This window comes from Alligator mississippiensis, chromosome 16 (genome assembly GCF_030867095.1).
Source record: "Alligator mississippiensis isolate rAllMis1 chromosome 16, rAllMis1, whole genome shotgun sequence".
Classification (NCBI taxonomy): domain Eukaryota; kingdom Metazoa; phylum Chordata; order Crocodylia; family Alligatoridae; genus Alligator; species Alligator mississippiensis.
In genome coordinates this window covers 19,131,586-19,152,138 of record NC_081839.1, presented here as the reverse complement: position 1 = coordinate 19,152,138, position 20,553 = coordinate 19,131,586, and the positions used below count along the sequence as shown (strand labels likewise).

The 20,553-nt window shown below is 44.8% G+C and overlaps 1 protein-coding gene across 16 annotated transcripts in view; it reads left to right on the top strand.

The window, feature by feature from the left end:
• The window catches only part of PKNOX2 (PBX/knotted 1 homeobox 2), a 922,547-nt gene that overhangs the window by 352,057 nt on the left and 549,937 nt on the right, over positions 1-20,553 (top strand). For 15 of the 16 annotated variants that reach the window (XM_019494062.2, XM_059719775.1, XM_059719782.1 and 12 more), the window contains one exon: positions 6,845-7,027. The gene's annotated coding sequence lies outside the window, so the exon portion shown is untranslated. Of the gene's footprint in view, positions 1-6,844; positions 7,034-20,553 lie in introns of all 16 variants that reach the window. The other variant, XM_059719778.1, reaches the window with a different exon arrangement.

Sequence of the window (20,553 nt, the reverse complement as noted above, 5' to 3'; positions counted from 1 at the left end):
CCCTAGCAGCCTTCCTTGGAGCTCAGGGGCTCCAGGGCTGCAGCAGTAGTAATATGGGTGCACAGAACCTGGCCAGCAGCTGGCGCGTGGCTCTAGCAATCCAGGCTCTGGTTTCAGGAAGCACACACTGTTGCTGCATGCACTAAACTGCTTTTTATTTATTTTTGGTACCTTTTTTTTAGATACCAGGATTTCCTGGTATGTAATTTTGGATTAACATGCACTGCAATGCGAATGGATTAACATGTACTGCATGCGTTTTGTGGTGCCTCAAAAGGCTTTGAGGTGCTGCAAACTGCATGTTCTCATTCATGGGAATGTGGCTAGTGTATAACAGCCCCAATGCTATGTTAGGATGCATCTCGTGCAAACTTGATAGGCAACAGTGGGTTAAAATGAACAAGTGTCCTATCTGATGCAACCAGTCTCTTTGCCTCTAGGAAAGCATTTTGACACTCATGTGACCAAACCCATTTGTAGCAAAACAATTTAAAGGATACAATATTCTTGCTAGGTTGGTGCAAATATACCATAATAAATCCTAGAAACAATCTAAGTTGTGAAACATCTTTTGGCTTTGGGGCTTCCAGAACTGTTTTAATCTTCTCTGGAGATTTATGGTGCACAAGACCTACGATAACAAGTCCACAATAAGCAAATTACTTTGTGAAAAATGTGCATTTTGTGCTATTTCCTTGTACCCCATAGTCTTCTGGAGATTCTAATATTCTCTTAAAACTTTTCAGATGTTCTTCATTATTTTCACCAGTCACAATAATGTCATCCAGCTAACACTGTGTTCTGGAATGCCTTGTAACACTTGATCCATTGCTTATTGCCATATAGAAGGAGGAAAAGCAATGCCAAACATTAGCCTCTTGTATTTTTATAATCCTTGTAGATTGTTCACAGTAAAATAAGCCTTTGAATATTCTCCTGCTTCCATCTGTAGGCAAGCTTATGGTAAATCAGTTTGGCTAAATCTCTGTCTCTCTGCTAACGTGTCAAAAATATATTCAGTTCAAGATAGGGGACATTTATTGACTTTCAGCACAGGGTTTATAGCAGGGGTAAGCAAAATGGCGGATCCAACCAATGGCCAGACTCAATTTCCCAGCAGCTCCTGCCTGCATTGCTGCAGCCAGTTACCATGGAGACCCCATCAGTGACAGTGCCGTGACAGCACAGGGCCAGGGTTTCCGTGGAGATCAGCCCCAGCATCACTGGCAGGGCTTAGAGCTGGGTGGAAAGCTGCTCAGCAGCTGGGGTTGGGATCTTGCATTGGTGACCATATGGTTCAGAGCCAGGTCAGATCCACAATCCACTGCCTGCATGCCCATGCTGGGAGCAAGTGGGCAGTGGATCACAACTGTGCCCCGGTTCCAGACCACACTGTCATCACTGCAAGATTCCAGATCTGGAGTAGCTCTGAGCGGTGCCACACGCCAGCTGCTGGGGCTGGTCTCCATGGAAACCCTGGCCCTGTGCTGCCATGGTGCCACTGCTACTGGGGTCTCTATAGAAATCCATGGAAATTGGGCTATTTACAGTCGGCACAACAGGAGTGCTCCACACACTCCAGGCTACTTTTGAAATTATGCTTTCCCTTTTGAGGTAGTCTAATTCAGCATCTACTTTTGCACATAGGCTGGAAGGAACTAGCTGAGCTTTGTGAAACTTGGCCTGTGCATCTTCATTTACTATTATCCTAGCTTTTATATTTTTTAAAGTTCCTATGCCTTCCATGAGCATTTTGGATGACTGGTTGAATACGCCTTCTAACTATTGTTCAAGTGTTTTTGCAAAGACCTTCAAAAGGGCCTGTGGCATCTTTACAGAATTCCAGCCCAGGGAAGTCGTTTTTAACCGCTCATGCCCCAGAGTGGGTCACCTTTTTTCAACAGCCTATAGATAAGAGACACAACCTTTTCTCCTGGATCTGTCTTTAAAAACACTGGTATCTTCCTTCATGGGCAACTGGTGCATCCCGAGTCTTGGGAGGGGGTACCAGATCACTGACTGGGAGCGGAGCCCATGGCCGATCGCCAAGCCGGAAATCACCAGCAGCAAAACTGGAAGTGCACTTCCGCTGGCACTCCCAGTTCCATGGCTGGCATTTCCAGGGGGTGCACAGCCAATCTTGGGGGTGCACGTGCAGCCGCGTGCATCCCCTATGCATTGCCAGCGTCTTCCTTAATTTCAAATTTTACTTCCTTACTTTTAATTTTTTTTCATATTCTGAACATGAGATGACAGACTGCAGAGGCTGTTTCCAACTCTATTCTGAGCATTTTCCCTACAACTTGGGATTGTAGCCAAATTTCTGGATTTTCACCCTTGTTCACGTTTATATAGACCCGAAATTAGCTATTCCCCTTTCTCCACCTGTGGCACTATGGCCTGTATCTATTACATATACATTATTTGGTCTCCTCCATATTTATCTTAGAAGAGCACATTGCCTGGATAATACCCCTTTTTATTGCAACTTCAGTAGTAGAGTTCCTTAGCTAGGGCATGGGACACTTTTCCACACTGATAGCACATACATAGCCACTGCATGCACTGAGTTTTCCAGTGCGTGTTTAATAATTGGAATAAGCATTTATTCCTATTTACACCAGAACTCCTCCATGAATTCTAAAGCATCCTTTGCTGCAGTTTCCATAACTATTGCAATCCCAACAGCACATTTAAAGGTGAGGTCTTCCTCTGTTAAGAGCTTTTTTTTTTGTATGGCTTTATTAAGTGACTCATACACAAATCTATCTCTGAAGGCCTCATTAAGTCCATCCTTAAAAGTGCAATGTTCTGAAAAATTCTGTACTGTGGCACAAAAGAGGAAATGGATTGATCTTCAGGTTGACTCCTTTTATAGAACCTGAACTTTTCGGTATTGATCAATGGTTTAGGTGCCAGATACCCTTGGACAATTTCTACTGTCTCTTTAAAGTTTTGCTTACTGGCTTCTCTGGCATGATCAGGCTGTGCAGTAAACTATATATTTTTCCTCCTATCAAATTGAGTAATATAGCTACATGTTTTCATGGGGAAATCTCATTTACTTAAAGAAACTGCTCCAGCTGCTCTCTATATGTAGGTTAGTCTTCCAGGGCATTATGATAAGCTCCAGTTGTTCCAATATAGACACGCATTATGGTTCCAGCAGGTTTCAGGTACTCATAGCTAAAGCAGATCCTTTTGGCATATTTAATGCATGCCCAGAGACAGCCTTAGGGAAAATAGAACCCTGGGTGAACTTGTATTTTGGTGCGCCCCCCCCCCCCCCCCCCAAGTCAGCAGCGCTGCTGCAGACAAAGGCAGAGTCAGGTAGGCAGGGCACAGGGTGCAGTCCATCAGGAAGCCAGAGCAGCATGGTGTAGCAGGCTGGCACTACTGCTGCTCTGAGGCAACAAGGTGGATGGATGGGAGCAGGCAAAACCCCACCCACATGTGATCAGCTGGAAGTGGGGGGGTGGGCTGAGCTCTGCACCATTCCTCCTTCCTGGGATGGAGATTGGCCAGGGTGTAGCAGGGCAGGGGGAGAATGTTTCTGTAAGCACCGGCTGTTTTTGGTACCCCCACGACCATGGTGTCATGGGTGGCTGCCCATGTTGTCCACCCCTAAGGCCAGCAGCATGACCAACTTGTGGGATCTCATCCTCAGTTGATCAGGTGTGTTGAGTGCCAGGAAGGAGAACACCTAGGAATCCTGAAGTGGAGAGAGGGAAGACAAGGGACAGAAAAGGCCCAGCAAGAGCTGGGATGCTCTACCCCTGCCCTTCTTCTAGAAATGGGGTTTGGTTCCCATTACACCATCTCCCCTTGTTTGGAAGGATATGCTCCAGAGCTCATGATCAGGGTCATTTCAGTTTCTCTCCATGTCACTGTGGCCATTCAATCTCTGGAACAGAAACCAAAGACTCAAGAGAATCTTTCTCTCCAGGTGCCACCTCCACCTAGTTGATACCCAACCCCAATATTTGTGTTTTGGAGACACTGAACAGGAGGGTGGCAAGCATCCTGAGAATTTGACCAGAGCATATGTTGGCAAGATCACACTCCTGGGTTGTCATTCTGCATCCAGCAAATCTTACAAAATTGGTCTCTGTATCACTCTGGCTACAGGACTTTTTCTCTCGAACGAGGTATAGACCACTATGGAAGATCTGTCCTTCAAAGGTCTAGAATAGTTACCTCTTAAATAGATGAGACCCTACACACCTTAAAGATATAAGGTCAACCCTTCTCTCCTTTAGGCTATTTTCTCCCCCTTACAAATGCATGTTCAAATACCAATCATAAATTTCACAGAGGAATAGCTCTCTTTTGTCAGGGTTTACCTATCAAGGCAAGTCAACCCTTGCCTGTAGGAGTCCTTTAGGAAGTGGCAGAGGTTCCTCACTAAGACACAAAGTTGTCTCACATTTCAACCTCTGTCACGGCGGAGTCCTCTAGGAGGGCCGTGATCTCCTTGAGGCCCTCTCACCGCGCTACTTCGGCCCTAGGGCACCCTCCATTCTCGCCCGCCACGTCTTGCTGGAATATGTAATAGGGAGGCTGCCTTGTGTTTCCTCGGGCACGTAAGCTCCTGGACCCCTCGTGGGTGGCCCCGTACGATGGGTGCTACTCAAGCACCCCAGCCTTATGGGCTGTGCGTGGCTCCTACCAGCCCCTAATACCACGCCCCAAGCCTCGCAGATGTAATGGACGTTGTTAGGTCTGTATGCCCGCTTCCCGGGCCTCCTCTAAAGTGTAGCCCACTCGGGGCTCTCTCTCTCACACCCAGCCTCTCACTGAGACTCTCCTGATGGTGCGGTCCCGCTCAGGGACTCCCTAGCAGGCCCCAGCCCTTCCAGCCAACCGCACGGGTACCCTCTCTGACCCCGGCTCACCGCGCTGCTACTCCCTGTCTTCTCGGGGGCAACCGCAGCGCCCTGCCTCGGTCTGAGGGGTGTTGCTGCACTAGCCTGCGGCCGGGCTCGCTATGCCCATCTCAGGCTCCTCAATATGGCCCCGCTCTAGGGCATGCCCACCTCGGGCTCCTCAATAATGGCCCTGCTCCCAGGCTCCTCAGTAATGGCGCTCCCCCTCTTTGGGGCTCGCCATGCCCCCACGGGGCTTCTCAAGAATACAATGTGGCACTCCCCCTCTTTGGGGTTCGCCGTGCCCCCACGGGGCTTCTCAAGAATACAATGTGGCGCTCCCCCTCTTTGGGGCTCGCCGTGCCCCCACGGGGCTTCTCAATAATACAACGTGGCGCTCCCCCTCTTTGGGGCTCGCCGTGCCCACCCGGGACTTCTCAATGAAATTGCCCCTCGCTCTGGGGCTGGGGTCTATGTACCCCGCACGCGATCCGGGGTCTGTGTCCCCCCGTCTGCAACCTACTGGTTGCGCCTGCGACCCACTGGCCGTGCTCCTTGCCGCCAGTTGCTCCCGCACTGGCGTGCAAGCTGCGCCTTCACTGGCGCTGTGAAATTAATGCGCCCTCTTGGCGCTAGGGCTCCCCACACTCTCTGGGGTCCCTATGAGGACACTGCGCCCTCTTATGAGGCCTCCTCCAACCCCTACAGCCTCACCCAAGCCTCCGGGTGTAATAACAAAGTCAAACAAACTCAAACCTCCTGGCTGTAACACAAACCTAAAGCCCCCTGGCTAAACCCTAGTGCCCATCCTCTCAGGGCTATCATGAGCTGTACTTGCAAGTCATGCTCCTTTCCACATCCTCACTCCCAGAGCTCCTGCCTCCCAGGCTGTTGGCAGAGAACTGCTAGCCCGGCTTCAGCCCTGGGCTTCATAAGGGCCAGGCCCTGCCCCCTACAGGCAGCTAGCTCCCCTTAGTTGCTCCGGCAACTTGCAGCTGTGCTCAATTGGCTCTGCCGGGGCTCTCTCCCTGGCAGTTTCTCCTCTCTAGGAGCAGGCACTAAGATGCCCTGCGACAACCTTGCAATGCATAGATCTTATACCCTATGACAGGAAGTTTAACAGGGTGCTTGGGAGTCTGCACATGCCACAGCCCTTGCCAGGCTGACTGTGCACCAGGCACACAAGGTAGATTACCTGGAGGCAGCTATACCTGGTTGAGAAGCACTGAGGTAAGTTGAGGCAGTACCAACAATGTGTTTCAACCTGGGGTGCCACCACATCCAAAAAAACTGGTAGTGGGATGCTGTGACTCAGAAAAGGTTGAGAACCACTGGGCTAGACAAATTCATGGATGATGGATCTATTTATAGGTATTAAACAGAACAGTCAGGGATGTAGCCTCTGACGTCTCTCAACCAATGATGGTGGATGCCAGGGAAGGTAATGAATAGGGTTAGATCACTCTAGGTACACCTTGTTGAGTGCTTTCCCTCTAAAGCATCTACTACTGCCATTATTGGAGACAGACTGTTAGACCAAATGGACCATTGGTTTGACCCAGTATGGCACTTCTTGGGCGCATCTACACATAACAGCCTACACCTCTACACATAATGTGCATTAAAGCATCACAAAAAACTGTGTACTTTTGCTAATACACATTAGAATAAGCTAGCATGCCCTTTTCTAGTACCTTACAATAGAGGTAATTTAATGTACATTAGTAAAAGTGCATTAATGAACATGTAGACATGCCCCTTATGTTGTTCTTAAGGGCTGTCATCCAGTTGCTCTTCCCCTATTGGGCTCTAAGACTAAGCTCCATATATGTGGTCTCTGGTTTGGAATCATTCAGATGAGAGCATGTTTGTGGACTATTATTCACAGGTAAGAATATGAAATTACTAGTAAAAAAATGTTTTGAGATGTATTGTCCACATGCACATTTCAATCCTACATTCCTTCCCCTGTTTCTCAGTGCCAAGATAAGATTGGACTCTGCAGCTGAGAGATAACTGAGGAGAAAGAGGAAGTACAGCAACCCAGCAAGAAGAGGTGAAGCTAGGCTCCACTCTACACTACTGCTAAGGGAAAAGTCTCTGGTCAAAGTGTGAAGTATAAGACACCACAAGTGCTGACAATATCTCTCAGACAACTTCAGGTACTGGTAAATAACTTCTTTTTCAAGAATTTACATCTTACATCTGCGGGAAAGTTATGCTAGTTGCTATGCTTCCTATGGCATGGAGCATATTGCTATGTAGCAGAAATAAAAGGGAGGCAAAACTAATACTTTGCAAAGGCACCTGAATGAAGGAGTTCATTTCCTACTGTCTCAGCAAAGCAGTAGCCTGTTACGGGTCAGGGGAACTGCACTCAGGTTCTGATTCTGAAATGAAAACTCATCCCTTTATGTTTTTATTATGAGCAGGCTCTGAGTTTGAATGATTTTTCCATATGCAAAAGGACTATGGCATCTGGTTTCACTTCCAGCAGCTGGCAGCTTGAAGTCTATATTTTGTGTGGTGCAGAGTAAAGGAAAAATAAAAGTATTGAATTGTTTGGCATTATCAAGGATTTCTGCTCCCCGGGACTTCTGCATAAAGAGATGGAAATTTTAGCTGCTAGAGCCAAGAAACACATAGAAGTGTATGGCTTTATTACATTTTATCTCATTCTCCTACAAGCAGCACTGGAAATGTCAAAAGATCATCTATTATTTCATCATTTATAAAGAGTATTTGTTTTTTAGCTGTAATTTTTTTGATGCATGGCTATGGGGAAGGGGAAGAAAATGGAACAAGGCTTCAGCAGTGCAAGGATGCAGTTTATCTGGCTGCACAACTACATGCATTTAAATTTTTCAGATTCCAGTTTTTAATGTAACAAATATAATTAAGGCTGGGGTAGGTACTTGGATTATTCATTTATTCCAGATGGAAAAAATAAATTGAATGCAAATTCTGTAATCAGACATGAAGTTCAGAGTGTCGGATGTGATGGGGAAGCAGCAGCACATTAATAGACCCACTTTCACTAAGCAGCACCCTAGTTTAGTGTCAGGGATTATTTGAATAATTGAGGTGCCATTTTATAAGAAATCTGATTGCTGATCTCTACTTAAGATGAAGCCTTAATTGTAATTCTCTATCAAGAACGAATAATCTATGTAACAGTGCACACTGGGAACGGGGGCAGTCTGCAGGTTTGTGCTTTTCTACTCTTGAATGTGGTTGTTCACTGGGTTCTATTGTTCTTGACAGGGTCCCCTAGAACATTGTTTCTCAACCTGTGGGTTGCAACCCAAAAGTGGGTCACAAGAATATATGAAAGGGCCATGAACAAACTTTTAAAAATCGATTCTCCTTTAAAGGAGAAAAAAGTGGGAAACTATGGCTTTTCCCTTGTTGGCTAGAAGAATTCCAGCTGCTGCTGCAGCTGCTGGGGGACCTGCTTGGCTTCTCCAGTGTCCCACTCACTCCAGGCAGCAGGTAGGGAAGTGGCAAGGGTGAGCTGGGTGGGAACTGCAGCTGGGTGAGGGCAGAGAGCATGGGGCTGGCCCTGGTGGCAGAGCATAGCCTGCACCCAGGCTGGAAGAGTTCCAGACTACAAGGGGCTGCTTGGGGATCCCCCTGCCCCACACACACCACCCCTGTACCACCCACTGGGGTGCTGGGGCCTGGAGGCAGCAGGTTGGGACTGAGGGACACTGGGTTGGGACTGGCTATTGATGTTTACATGTGGGTCCTGGTACAAAAAAGGTTGAGAACCACTGCCCTAGAATATGCAGAAATAACATGTGGTTTTTACCTTTTACTTCACATACTAGACAGCAGGTCCCCAGGTAGGAAGAATCTGACCTGATACCAAGTATCTACCTTAGAGATAGATACTTTCTGAATGTTATAGAAGACTTTGTACTGAAATGTATTATACAACATTCTTGGACTTGCCTTTCTCTACCTTTTTCTTTCAGGTGCCAGCTGCAAACGTTATTTTAACAGTACAGTTATTGCACCATCTGTTTTTTAAAACTGCTTTAGTTAACCCTTTTCTAATTCTGCAGAAGGGCATATATACATGCCCTCTTGTAAATTACATTGGGGCTTACATACTTGAGAGAACATTGACTTTAACCTAAATAGGATCATATTTCATTGATCATTTTCTTTGTAAAAGAATTATTGATTTTACCTATTGGTTGTGGGGGCAGGGTGTGGATGTGTGAGGTTTGTGGGATGTGAGGGAGGGTGAAAAGGTGTGGAAACCCACACACATTTCTCCATATGGTGCACAGCCCTCACTATGGACAGCAGCATCAGGCAGGGTTGCTCGCGCAGGCGCTGGTGCCCAGTGGCACATGGCTCCAGCCAGTGCTGCACATCCTAGTAAGGAGCGCAGCCTGCCTGGCCTGCCTGTATCATGGGAGCTCCATGCCGAGCACAGCACTTGCACAGCACTCCACTGCACAGCACTGGGGGAAGCCCTGTGCTGGAGCTGGCCGCTTTCCCCATCCTGTGCCACACAAGAAGTGGAGGGGACCCCACCCCTGCAGAGGTTTGGGACCTGCAGCAGGGAGCAGGGAAGGCAGCTGATTCCAGCACGGGGCTTCCCCCAGTGCCGCACAAGTGTGGAAGCTGCACATGCGCCGTGCTGAGCCCCTGCAATAGAGGCAGGCTGGGCAGGCTGTGCTCCTTGCTTCCATGCGCAGCAGTGGCCGGAGCCGTGTGTTGCTGTGCACCAGCAACTGTGCCTGACTGACCCTGCCTGCTGCTGCTGCCCACAATGGGGGTGGTGTGCCATGGGGGGAATGTGTGGGAGTCTCCACACTCCCGCACCCTGCCCAACCCCCTAAGCTCTGGAGTGAGGTGTTTTAGACACACCTCTTTCCTTAACATTCTGTATCAGTTTGTTGAAGACAGTTCCCTGCATACTGAGTTGGTTGCCTAGTTTGATGTTCTGAGGTGCCTAATTCTCCCCCTATGGTATTTTGGGAACCTGTGTGCCTAAACAGAGCTCTGGATTCTACTCCAGGGAATGGGAATTCTATTTCATGTTACACTCCCAAATGGCAGTTCACCCGCTATGTATGCGACATTTTTCGTACTTAAAGACTGTTTCCAATTCTGTGGTCCTTTCAGTAGGCTGTGAACTGGCTGGGTAGATATGTTGTTATAAGCATGCATACATTTTGTGTGTAGAGAGAGGTAGTTAGCTAGGTTGCTCTGAAGTCAAGCAAGAGTAGCACCTTAGAGACTAACTAATTCTAGAGGGTATACACTTCCGAAGGGACAATCTACGTCCTCAGATGTTATGAAGTGTGCATGTAAGTTGCAATATTGTGCCTGGCAAAACATCATAATGAATGAGCGTTAGAAGCTGGAGGAGGAGGAGGGAACCCACACATAAAAGTCTCTTATTACAAAAGAACTAATGTTCCTAATGCACACACGTGCTTTTGAATGTTCTTCGTTACCTGTATTTGAATCAGAAGAAAACCTCCCAATTACATCATCCACCACAGTAAGATTTCAAGAATTACATTTGAAAGATCACTTTCAGGATAAATATAGGCATTTTTTTTATTTCCTCATCTTTGCATATTAGTTTATCAAAATTAAATAACTTAAAATATATAATTTGCTTTCACCATATATACCATTTATTTCTCTTCTCATATGACTTAGCAAGGTTGTGAAAACCAGGATGGTCATTTCCTCAGCTTCTGGTGCAGGCTTCTTAGAGTTGGTTAAAAAAGGTCATTTCTTTCTGAAAGATTTGATTATTTTTTTTTATTTTCCAGTTTTTGTTTTTTAATGAAAAACTGAAATTATAGTCTCTAAGTGTAATCCTGCCTTCTGACTAAAAGTTTTACTTTACAGTCTACATACCCTTTACTTTTCCTTTCTTTCCATCCCCTCCTATATCTGGAGACAAATGGAAAAAAGAAAAGGGAAAGAGAGAAGAATAAAATAAGTTAAAGATGGGAAACTTAAAAAAACAAAACCACTATTATTATTATTATTATGGTTTTTCATTGAAAAATCTGAAAGTTTTGAATGAAGCAAATATTAAGCACTAAAAGTATGCTTTGAAAAAAAAAAAGATTTTTTGACAAACAATGTTTTTTAACTTAATATTTTATGAACTCTAGCTATAATATTTGTATTCTTAGGATTGAAGAGGGTTGCTTACCTTTCCATCTCTCTCCAAGATAAAGCTAAATAACCAAACCTGGACTCCTCCCCTCCTCCCCCAAATACCCACAACTGGGCCTAAACTCAAATGTTCATGTTTATTAAACTAAGGGAATTATTATAATTAGTTTAATTAATTTCTCAGGTAGCAATACCAATTTATGTGTATTCTACAAACCAGAAAGGAGAGATTTCCTTTGAAACTTAAATCACTTAAGATAAGCTGGGTGTTATTTTAAGGTTTGCAAATTGCTTGTTTGTTTTTCCAGCTGGAGCTGTTAATTCAGAACAATTAACATGCAGTTTAAAACTGGAATGAAACATATGGAATAGTCTCAAAGAAAAATGTCTGTTATGGCATCTCTTTAGTATCAGAAAGGGAGTCTGGAATACTGGCTGTTTAAAGCAGGAGAAAGGAGGCGTAGAACAGGATTTGAGCAGAATAGGAACAGGGGCACCAGCTTTCATTTGCTTTTAGGAAGTAAACACATGTCTAGTCAGCACACTTCAGCAATTCATCTTTTCTTCTAAGGCCTGGGTTTATTGTAGTTCCTCATTAAAGACTTTCTTCAGTGGTTGAGTCATTTCTTCATGCCCTTTCTATATCTGTTAATTACCATCTCCATTGACTCTAGTAATTCAAGTGCCAAACAGTTCAGTCCATCCTTGAATTTAGCTGCCTTTGTTCTAGAGCCTGGACCAGAATCAAAGAGCACTTTTACATGTGGTCTGGGGTAGGGGGGAATGGCACTTTAATCAGAGTGGTTCTGAGAGCTGCTCTAATTAAAGCGCCACAGTGTCTTGTGTATCAGTATCCCTGTGCTTAAAAATGGTGGTGGGAGTGCTTGAACTAAAGCTCATTCAAAGAGCTTTAGTTCAAGCACCCCCACCACCATTTTCAAGCACAGGGAAGCTGATACATGAGATGTGGGAGGCTGCTGGAGTGCGGTAATTACCGCACTCCAGCAGACAGCAGACTCAATTAATTGAGTCTTCTCCGATGCACTGTAATTACAGCCTTGTATAGGCCCCCCATCTCAGTACACTTAGAAGTCATTGTTACATGAAGGTACTTATAAGCCAAGATTGCTTGAGCTGCCTCTGAACCTGTACTCTGCAAAGTTAATGTCACCAATTGTACAAATTAACCAGAGATGTGGTGGGTTCACCATTACACAAGTCTTGAGGTCACGAGTAGATCACTTTCTCTGAAAACTCTGAAAACCCATTAGCCATGGGCTTGAGGCAGGCTGGAGGCAGGAATTACTGGATGAAATTTTCTGGTCTTTGTCACATATCAGACTGGATTGTCAAAAGTACTCCTTCTGGCCATAAAATTTATAAAACTTATATCAGTTCAATGTACTGCATCATCCACATCCAAATTTAAACTCATAAAAATCATAGTACCTGTTTTTTTTAATAAAACTTGTTCTCAATGAGATTATTAAATGTCATAATTTGTCCATCTCCTGATTCTTTAATGTTAAAATTGGTATCTGATGGTCCATGTTTTGAGTCAGATCCTGATCATGCCACTTACTCTTGCTTGCTTCTAATTCTCTGAAACTTATATAGTTTCTCAAGTCTTGCTAAAAGTTAAGATCAACAGACCAGAATGCTCTTCGGCCAACTTATTGGAAACATTAAAGTCTCTAGCTCTTGCCAGTAGGCTGTGTACCCACCATACATGTTTCTAAACAAGAAACATTTCTGGTTGAATAGTATTGGCTTTCTAATGAAAGCTTCAACCTCCTGATTGAAAAGTATTCAGTTGGTGGATCCAAGAACCAGAACAGGTTGATTTAGATATTTTCATTTGTCTGTAATGAGAACAAGTATCAGCATATGGCATACTTGTTATAGTACTCTGTCTCTGATACAAAGGTGGCTTTAGAACTGTGAAATCAGGGCAGGCTGATCTGGGAAAAAGACCTCTCTAGAATTTGTTATGTCTGTCACTGATTTTTATACCTATGTAGGGCGCTTTTAGCCATGTTTGAAAAAAATGTTGCCAATGGAATTGTCTAAAACTTCTGTGAATACTAGGGCTCTGTGAACAGTACCATTTCGGTTCGACTTGTGTTGAGCCATTTAGAAAGGACAGTGTTTCTTTTCACTGTTTCAAAGCACTGTTCCGTTTTATTTTGTGGAAACAGTGAAACAGTTTCGACGCGTTGCGACGTTTCACTCATAGGCTATAATGGTGAATCACAAAAATGCCTATAACTTTGTCATTTCTTTCCTGATTCAAATAAAAACAGCAGGGATGGTATCCCCTGCAGAGGTCACAAAGCCCGTCAAGTTTCAAGGTGATAGGTGCAGGGGTTTCTGGGAAACTGCACCTTAAACTGTTTAGAGCAAAACTCATATCACTTGTAAGTGTGAAGGCACATGGGATGAAAACAGCAGGCATCATAGTCCCTGCTGAGGCCACGAAGCCTGCCAAGTTTCAAGGAGATAGGTGTAGGGGTTTCTGGGAAACTGTACCTCAAGTTGCTGACAAAAAAACTCACGTCACACGTGTGTGTTAAGGCAGAGTGGGGTGAAAACAGCAGGAACGGTAGCCCCTGCTGAGACCATGAAGCCTGCCAGGTTTCAAGGAGATGGGTACAGGGGTTTCAATGAGATAGGTGCATAGATGCTGATGCTGCTGAGCTGCTGGAAGACGGAGCTCAGTAAGCTGACCCCAAGGCACAGAGAAAGCTCAGTTTAAACAATGCTTTTTTATGCTGTTTTTCCATCCCTCCCCCAGAGCACTGGGATTGGAAGGGACTTCAGGGAAGGATCACAGTCACCGGCTAGCTATCAGTGCAGTCCTTTCCCCATCTTCCCCTTCCCTCTCCTTAGTTTCTGTTTAGCTGCAAGCAAGCCCAGCTTCAAAACTCAAAATGTTTTGAAACTTTCGAAACATTTCAAGTGCCCTTGTTTCGTTTCAAAGCTGTTTCGAAGCCTTTTGATTCATTTCAATTTTGCTGTTCCAAGCTTGAAACACGTTGAAACAGCTTTGAAGCGAAACACCTGTCAAAATTTCGCACAGCCCTAGTGAATACACTTAAGGTAACAGCTCTCATTTGGAGGGAGATGCCAGGTCACTCAGGCAGCCTTTCTCCTTTTTTCTTAGGTTTCACACTGTCAACTTAACTGTTGTATACTGATATTAGGCATCCAGACTTTACTAGCATTTTCAGGGGTTAAACAGCAGTCTGTCTAGAAGCATAATGAAATGGTATAACCTCTGAATGCAGGTGCATAGAAAGGGACGCAGTCTCTTCCTGTAATGGAGTAGTTATAAGATTTAAATTGAAGCTGAAGGCAGATAATGAACAAAGTTATAAATTCAGTCTTTTAAAAAATATTCCAGAGATGGGAGACCTAAACCTATTTAAAATATTTTTGCATTGAGGAGCAAAGAGGCAAGATCATTATTTTTGTGCAAGGATATAAAATGCTAAACACCCGCTTTATTAGACCTTCATTAAATTCTATGTAAAATACTACCACTTGGAAAGCATTTTTTAAAGATGGAAATAAGAATCACTTTAAATAATTACCTACATCCCTCTGAAAAGAGACCCCAAAGTTCATCTGAAGGGAAGACATGCTGTAGCTCAGAGGTATTTTAACATCCAGAAATATCAGTCCTTGCAGCCTCTTTAGTGGGTGTATCTACATGTGCCCCTATGGCGCTGTTACAGCAGCATCATTTTGGAAATACTTTTGGAAGTACTAAATGATGGTACAGTAACAGCCCATGTTGAGCCATGCACGTGGTGCGCAGTTATTTTTAGCTGATACATTGCCATAGTGACATGCTATTATGAGGGAGTGTGTCACTAGAGTGATGTAGCTGTGGCATCACAGTTTTTGTCTATGGACGCTACATCACCATAGTGCATTGCTATGGCAATGTAGCATCATGAGTAGATGCGCCCAGTGCTTGCTAGATGAGGTTGTTGCAGCAATGGCATGCATAATGTAGCAGACCCTTCACCTTATCCAACTACAGCAATAGGAATTAGCAAAAAAGTTTTATTGGACTGTGATAGAATCCCAGCTTTGGAATGACAAGCTGCTAGCCAATTAAAATGGTTATAATGCAAAAGACATTCCACACTTTGGGAGAGCTCCAACAAATGCTTCTCCTTCTTAGTGCCCTTTAGACTGTATATATCAGCAGGTGCTCTAATAACACTGGCACTTTTCTTTTCTATAGCAAATGCTGGCAGTAGCAAAGAAAAAGTTAATAAAAATGTTATGTCCACCATAAAAACTCTAATGTGGCATTCTGCATGATCCAGGTATTAACGTTTCCCAGACAGTTATTGTGAGATAATGGTCCTGGCTATAATTCAACTCTAATGTTCCTTCAAGTAAATGTTAGGGAGGAATAAATGCATTCCCGATTATACTGAAGGAGCAAGCTTGGGAAAGGAAGTTCTTGGGCTGTAAAATCATTAGGAAAAATTTGCACTGGTAAAACTGTGTGTGGGGAAAGAAAGCATGAATAGAGCTTTTGCAAGGAAAAGAGCTACAAAACAAAACAGGCTTCCCTTGTATGTTCATTGTATTTCAAATGAAAAGTATTTTGCTTAGTGTTCTCCCATGTATTTCTCCATTTTCACTGGCAACTTATAATTCAAATCAGACAGAAACAAATATGGGGAGTAAGCAGGAAATCAGCAAGAATGACTAATAGCTGTATAGGCTAGTCCAATTTTAGGCAAATAAGCCTCTGTCTGCCCATTTCAAAGGAACCTATTCCACGTTATCTCCAAAGGACAGGGGGAGAATTTTACTTCCCTCTGTATATCTACTTTGGAGGGTTTTTTTAGCTGTGAGACATTTTGGGCACTTAATTCACCGATAATGGTTTACCTTTCCTACAGTGTGGACATGTAAGCACATGTATGTAGACCAAGCATACACGTTAGGGATGCACTGGCTAGCTAGAACACCATGATTAATGCCCCCTCCTCTAATGTTTTATCCTTGTTAGCTGATTAGCAAGTCACTTGCTCAAAAAGCAAAAGAGCTGGGTTCTAGGTAGGGTGACCTCATGCACTGGGTTGCCTGGGACAGTCTGGGATTTTGGGTGTCCTGGGCATGGGGCATAGGATGTGGGGTATGGAGTGGGGAGGTCGAGGCATGATCTGTGAAACATTAAGCCTTAGCAGACAGCAAAATTGCCCTAAAAAAGATCTATGAATCATAGAAAATTTGGGTTGGAAGGGACCTCAGGAGGTCATCTAGTCAACCCCCTGCTCAAAGGCTTTGTCTAGCCAGGTCTTAAAAAACCCAAGGATGGAGATTCCACAACCTCTCTGGGTAACCCATTCCAGTGCTTTACTACATACCTAGTGAGAAAGTTTTTCCTAAAACCTAACCTAAACAGCCCTTGCTGCAGCTTTAGACCATTGCTTCTTGTTTTGTTATCTGCCACCACTGAGAACAGTTTAGCTCCATCCTCTTTGGAACCACGCTTCATGTAGTTGAAGGCTACTATTAAATCCCTCTTCAGTCTGCTCGTCTCCCAACTAAAGAAAACCAGTACTTTCGGCCTCTCCTCCTAACTCATGTGCCCCAGCCCCCTAACCATTTTTATTTCCCTCCACTGGACTCCCTCCAATTTGTACACATCCCTTATGTAGTGGGGGCCCAAAATTGGACACAGTACTCCAGATGTGGCCTCAGAAGCACAGAATAGAGGGGAAGGCAAGGTTATTTGAGTATGTATGATATCTTTTTTTAGACCAACTGAGTAGTTGGAAAAAAGTTCCTGGCAAGCTTTCAGGTGCAGTCACCCTTCTTCAGGCATAGGGTGTCTCTGCTGTAATTCCAAGAAATGAGGAGAAAAGCTAAAAGTGTGGCAGGATGTCAGTGAGAATGTAAATAGGGAGAAGTTATAAAGACAAAAGGTAGAGCAGAGAGGGGAGGGGGGAGAAAGCAGGGGGAAAAAGGCCAAAGGGAGACATTGCAGTGATAGAATGAGGCTGTCAGTGAAAAAGGAAATAGTTAGAGATCAGGAAAACAGGAATGAGAGAAGTTCAAAGTGTGAGAGGATGTAGTGAAAATATAAATAGGTAAACAAGAAAAACAAAAGGTAAAGCAGGGGAGAGAGGAGGAAGAAAGTGGAGGAGGAAGGCCAAAGGGAAACACTACAATAGTAATAACACAAGGTAAGAAAGAGACTCTCAATGAAGGAAATAGTAGGAAATCAGGGAGACAAAGGGCGGACAAGTAGGGGAGGGGAGGGGAGAACAGGTGGGGGGAAAGAAGAATGTAAGAGGTTGGGTCTGGCAGGTACCTGGTGAATCAGATGTCAGGCAGGTTGTAATGTGTCAGCAATCCAGTGTCTATATTGAGTCCATGATTTTTTGTATCCAGTAGATTTATAAAGTGAAGTTTGTAGACTCGTCTATGGCAGGTGTTTTGTAAGTTCTCTTTGAGGATTAGAACTGAGAGATCAGAGAGAGTGTGATTGTCCTGTCTGAAGTGTGCCCCCACAGGTAGTTGGGTATGCTTGTCTTTGATAGATTTTCGGTGTGCATTCATTCTGATGTGCAGTTGTTGTTTGGTTTCTCCTACATATTTCCCATCAGAGCATTTGGTGCACTGGATGAGATATATAACATTAGGTTTAGGTGTAAGATCCAGGATTGGTAATGGTTCTGCTGTGGGGTGTAGTTATTGTGGGGGTGGTAGAAATGTGTTGGCAGATTTTGCATTTCTTGTCTTGGCATGGTCTGGATCCATTGGGTGTGGTTTGGGTTATAGGGAGCTTGCTTCTGGTGATGAGATTAGCGAGGTTCAGTGCCTGCTTAAAGGCTAGGATGAGTAGTTTTGAAAATATCTCTTTGAGAGAGGGGTTGTTTTCAAGTATGGGTTGCAATTGTTTGAGGATTTTCCACGTAGGTTCCAGGGAAGGGTGATATGTCATAATTAATGGTGTGTGATTTGTGGGGATTTTCTTTTTGTACTGCAGCAAATCTTCATGTGGTATCCAGGTGGCCATGTGTGGTATCCAGGCTCTTTCAAAAGTGGGATCTCTCTCTCTCTCTCTCTGGAGGAGTGTCCTTGTTGGCTGAAGGCCCTTTTGAGATTTGTGAGGTAGGAGTCACAGGTATTCTCCTTACTGCAAATTTGGTGGTATCAGAGAGCTTGGTTGTATATTCCAGTTGGTAAAAACTACCTGTATTTACAGGTGGTAAAATTCAAACCACAATATATAAGAAACCCATGGACCAACATACATATCTACACACAACCAACAATCATCCTAAACACACAAAGAAAGCTGTGGCATGTTCTGGAGGGAGGAAGGGAAGGGGAGGGAGTTGCTTACTCAAATGGCTGATCTGAATTCATTATTTTAGATAAATTGTTTGAGGATTAATCTTGATATACAGGACACTGAGCAAGCTTTCTGTACTCTGGGATCTTCTGCAGAAGGTCCACGGAACATCTGATTACAACAGGTTTGGTTTCAAGTTGTACTGAACCACATTTTTTTAATGGTGCCCATGACAGTGTCCAGATGACCTTCACCCGAAAGTGCTGAAAGAGCTGGCTGAGCTCAAACAGTGCCTCTAGTGAGGTTGTTTGAGGAATCGTGGAATCAGGAGTTGTCCCTAATGACTGGAAGAAGGTGAACATGGTACCTATCTTTAAGAAAGAGGGATGACCCTGCCAACTATAGACTGGTCAGTCTGACTTCAGTCCTGGGGAAGATCTTTGAAAAACTTGCCAATGAGGACATCACCAACAGGCTTGCATCTGGTGGGATACTGAGAAGGAACCAGCATGGCTTTGTAGAGGAGAGGTCATGCCTAACAAACCTGGTGTTCTTTTATGACCAGGTAACTAACCTCCTGGACATGGGACAGGAGGTAGATGTCATCTACCTAGATTTCAGAAAGGCCTTTGATACTAATTCCCATGAAATCTTCTCAGTTAAGTTGGAGAATACTGGCCTAGGCCAGGCTACAGTGAGGTGGGTTGGGAACTGGCTCAGCGGTTGATCCCAATAAGTCTTAATTGATGTGGTGGCCCCATCCTGGAAGGCTGTCTCCAGTGGTGTACCCCAGGGATCAGTGCTTGGGCCCATGCTTTTTAATATCTTTATTAATGACTTGGACGAGGGAGCAAAAAGTGCAATGATTAAGTTTGTGGATGATACCAAACTGCGAGGACAAGTGGGCACATCAGAGGACAGGTCAAGTATTCAGAAAGACTCATAGATTCATACATAAAGAATCACCTCCTTGGTTTTGCTGGAAATGCATTGATTGATGTATGCCAGAGTATTATTTGCCTTACTGGCTACAGCATCACATTGTCAGCTCATATTCATACTGTGGTCTATTATTACCCCCAGGTCCCTTTCCTTTGTGGTGCTAGTCAGTGTGGTGCTGCCGAGCCTCTAGGTATGTTGGTGGTTGCTCATCCCAAGTTGGAGCACTTTACATTTTTCGATGTTGAACTTTATCAGATTAGATTCCGGCCTGCCCTACTTGCTAGACTATCTAGGTCCACCTGTAACTGTAGCCTAACTTCAAGCGTGACCATGCTTCCCTATAACTTGGTGTCATCCGCGAACTTGGCCAGTGAGCTCTTCACCCCTACATCCAAATCATTAATACAGATGTTTCATAGTTTCATAGTAGGTAGGGTCAGGAAGGACCTGAACAGATCATCTATCCTGACCCCCTGCCACAGGCAGGAATGAATGCTGGGTTCACAAGACCCCAGACAGGTGATCATCCAACCCCCTCTTGAATTTGCCCAAGGTAGGGGTGAGGATCACCTCCCTGGAAAGTTGGTTCCAGATTTTGGCCGCCCTAACTGTAAAATATTGCCTTCTGATCTCCAACCTAAACCTATTCTCCATCAGCTTATGACCATTGTTTCTCGTCACCCCAGGTGGTGCTGGGGAGAAAAGAGCTCTACCTGTTTGCTGTTGTTCCCCCTTGATGAGCTTGTAGGCAGCCACCAGGTCCCCCCTCAGCCTTCTTTTGCTGAGGCTGAACAGGTTCAGGTCCTTCAGTCTTTTTTCGTAGGGCCTGTCCTGCTGCCCTCTCACCAAGCGGGTGGTCCTCCTCTGAACCCTCTCCAGGCTGGCCACATCCCTTTTGAAGTGCGGCGTCCAGTACTGGACACAGTACTCCAACTGCAGCCTGACCAAAGTCGCACAGAGGGGGCGTATCACCTCTCTGGACCAGCTTGAGATGCACCTTTGGATGCATGACAAGGTATGGCTGGCCTTGCTGGCTGCAGTCTGGCATTGGCGGCTTGTGTTCATCTTGGAGTCAATAATGACTCCAAGATCCCTTTCTGCCTCTGTGCTTTCAAGAAGGGAACTCCCCAGCCTGTATGTATGCTGTGGATTCCTTCTCCCAAGGTGCAGCACCCTACATTTGTCTACATTGAACCCCATCCTATTCTCATCTGCCCACTTTTGTAGTCTGTCTAAATCTAGTTGCAGCCTCTC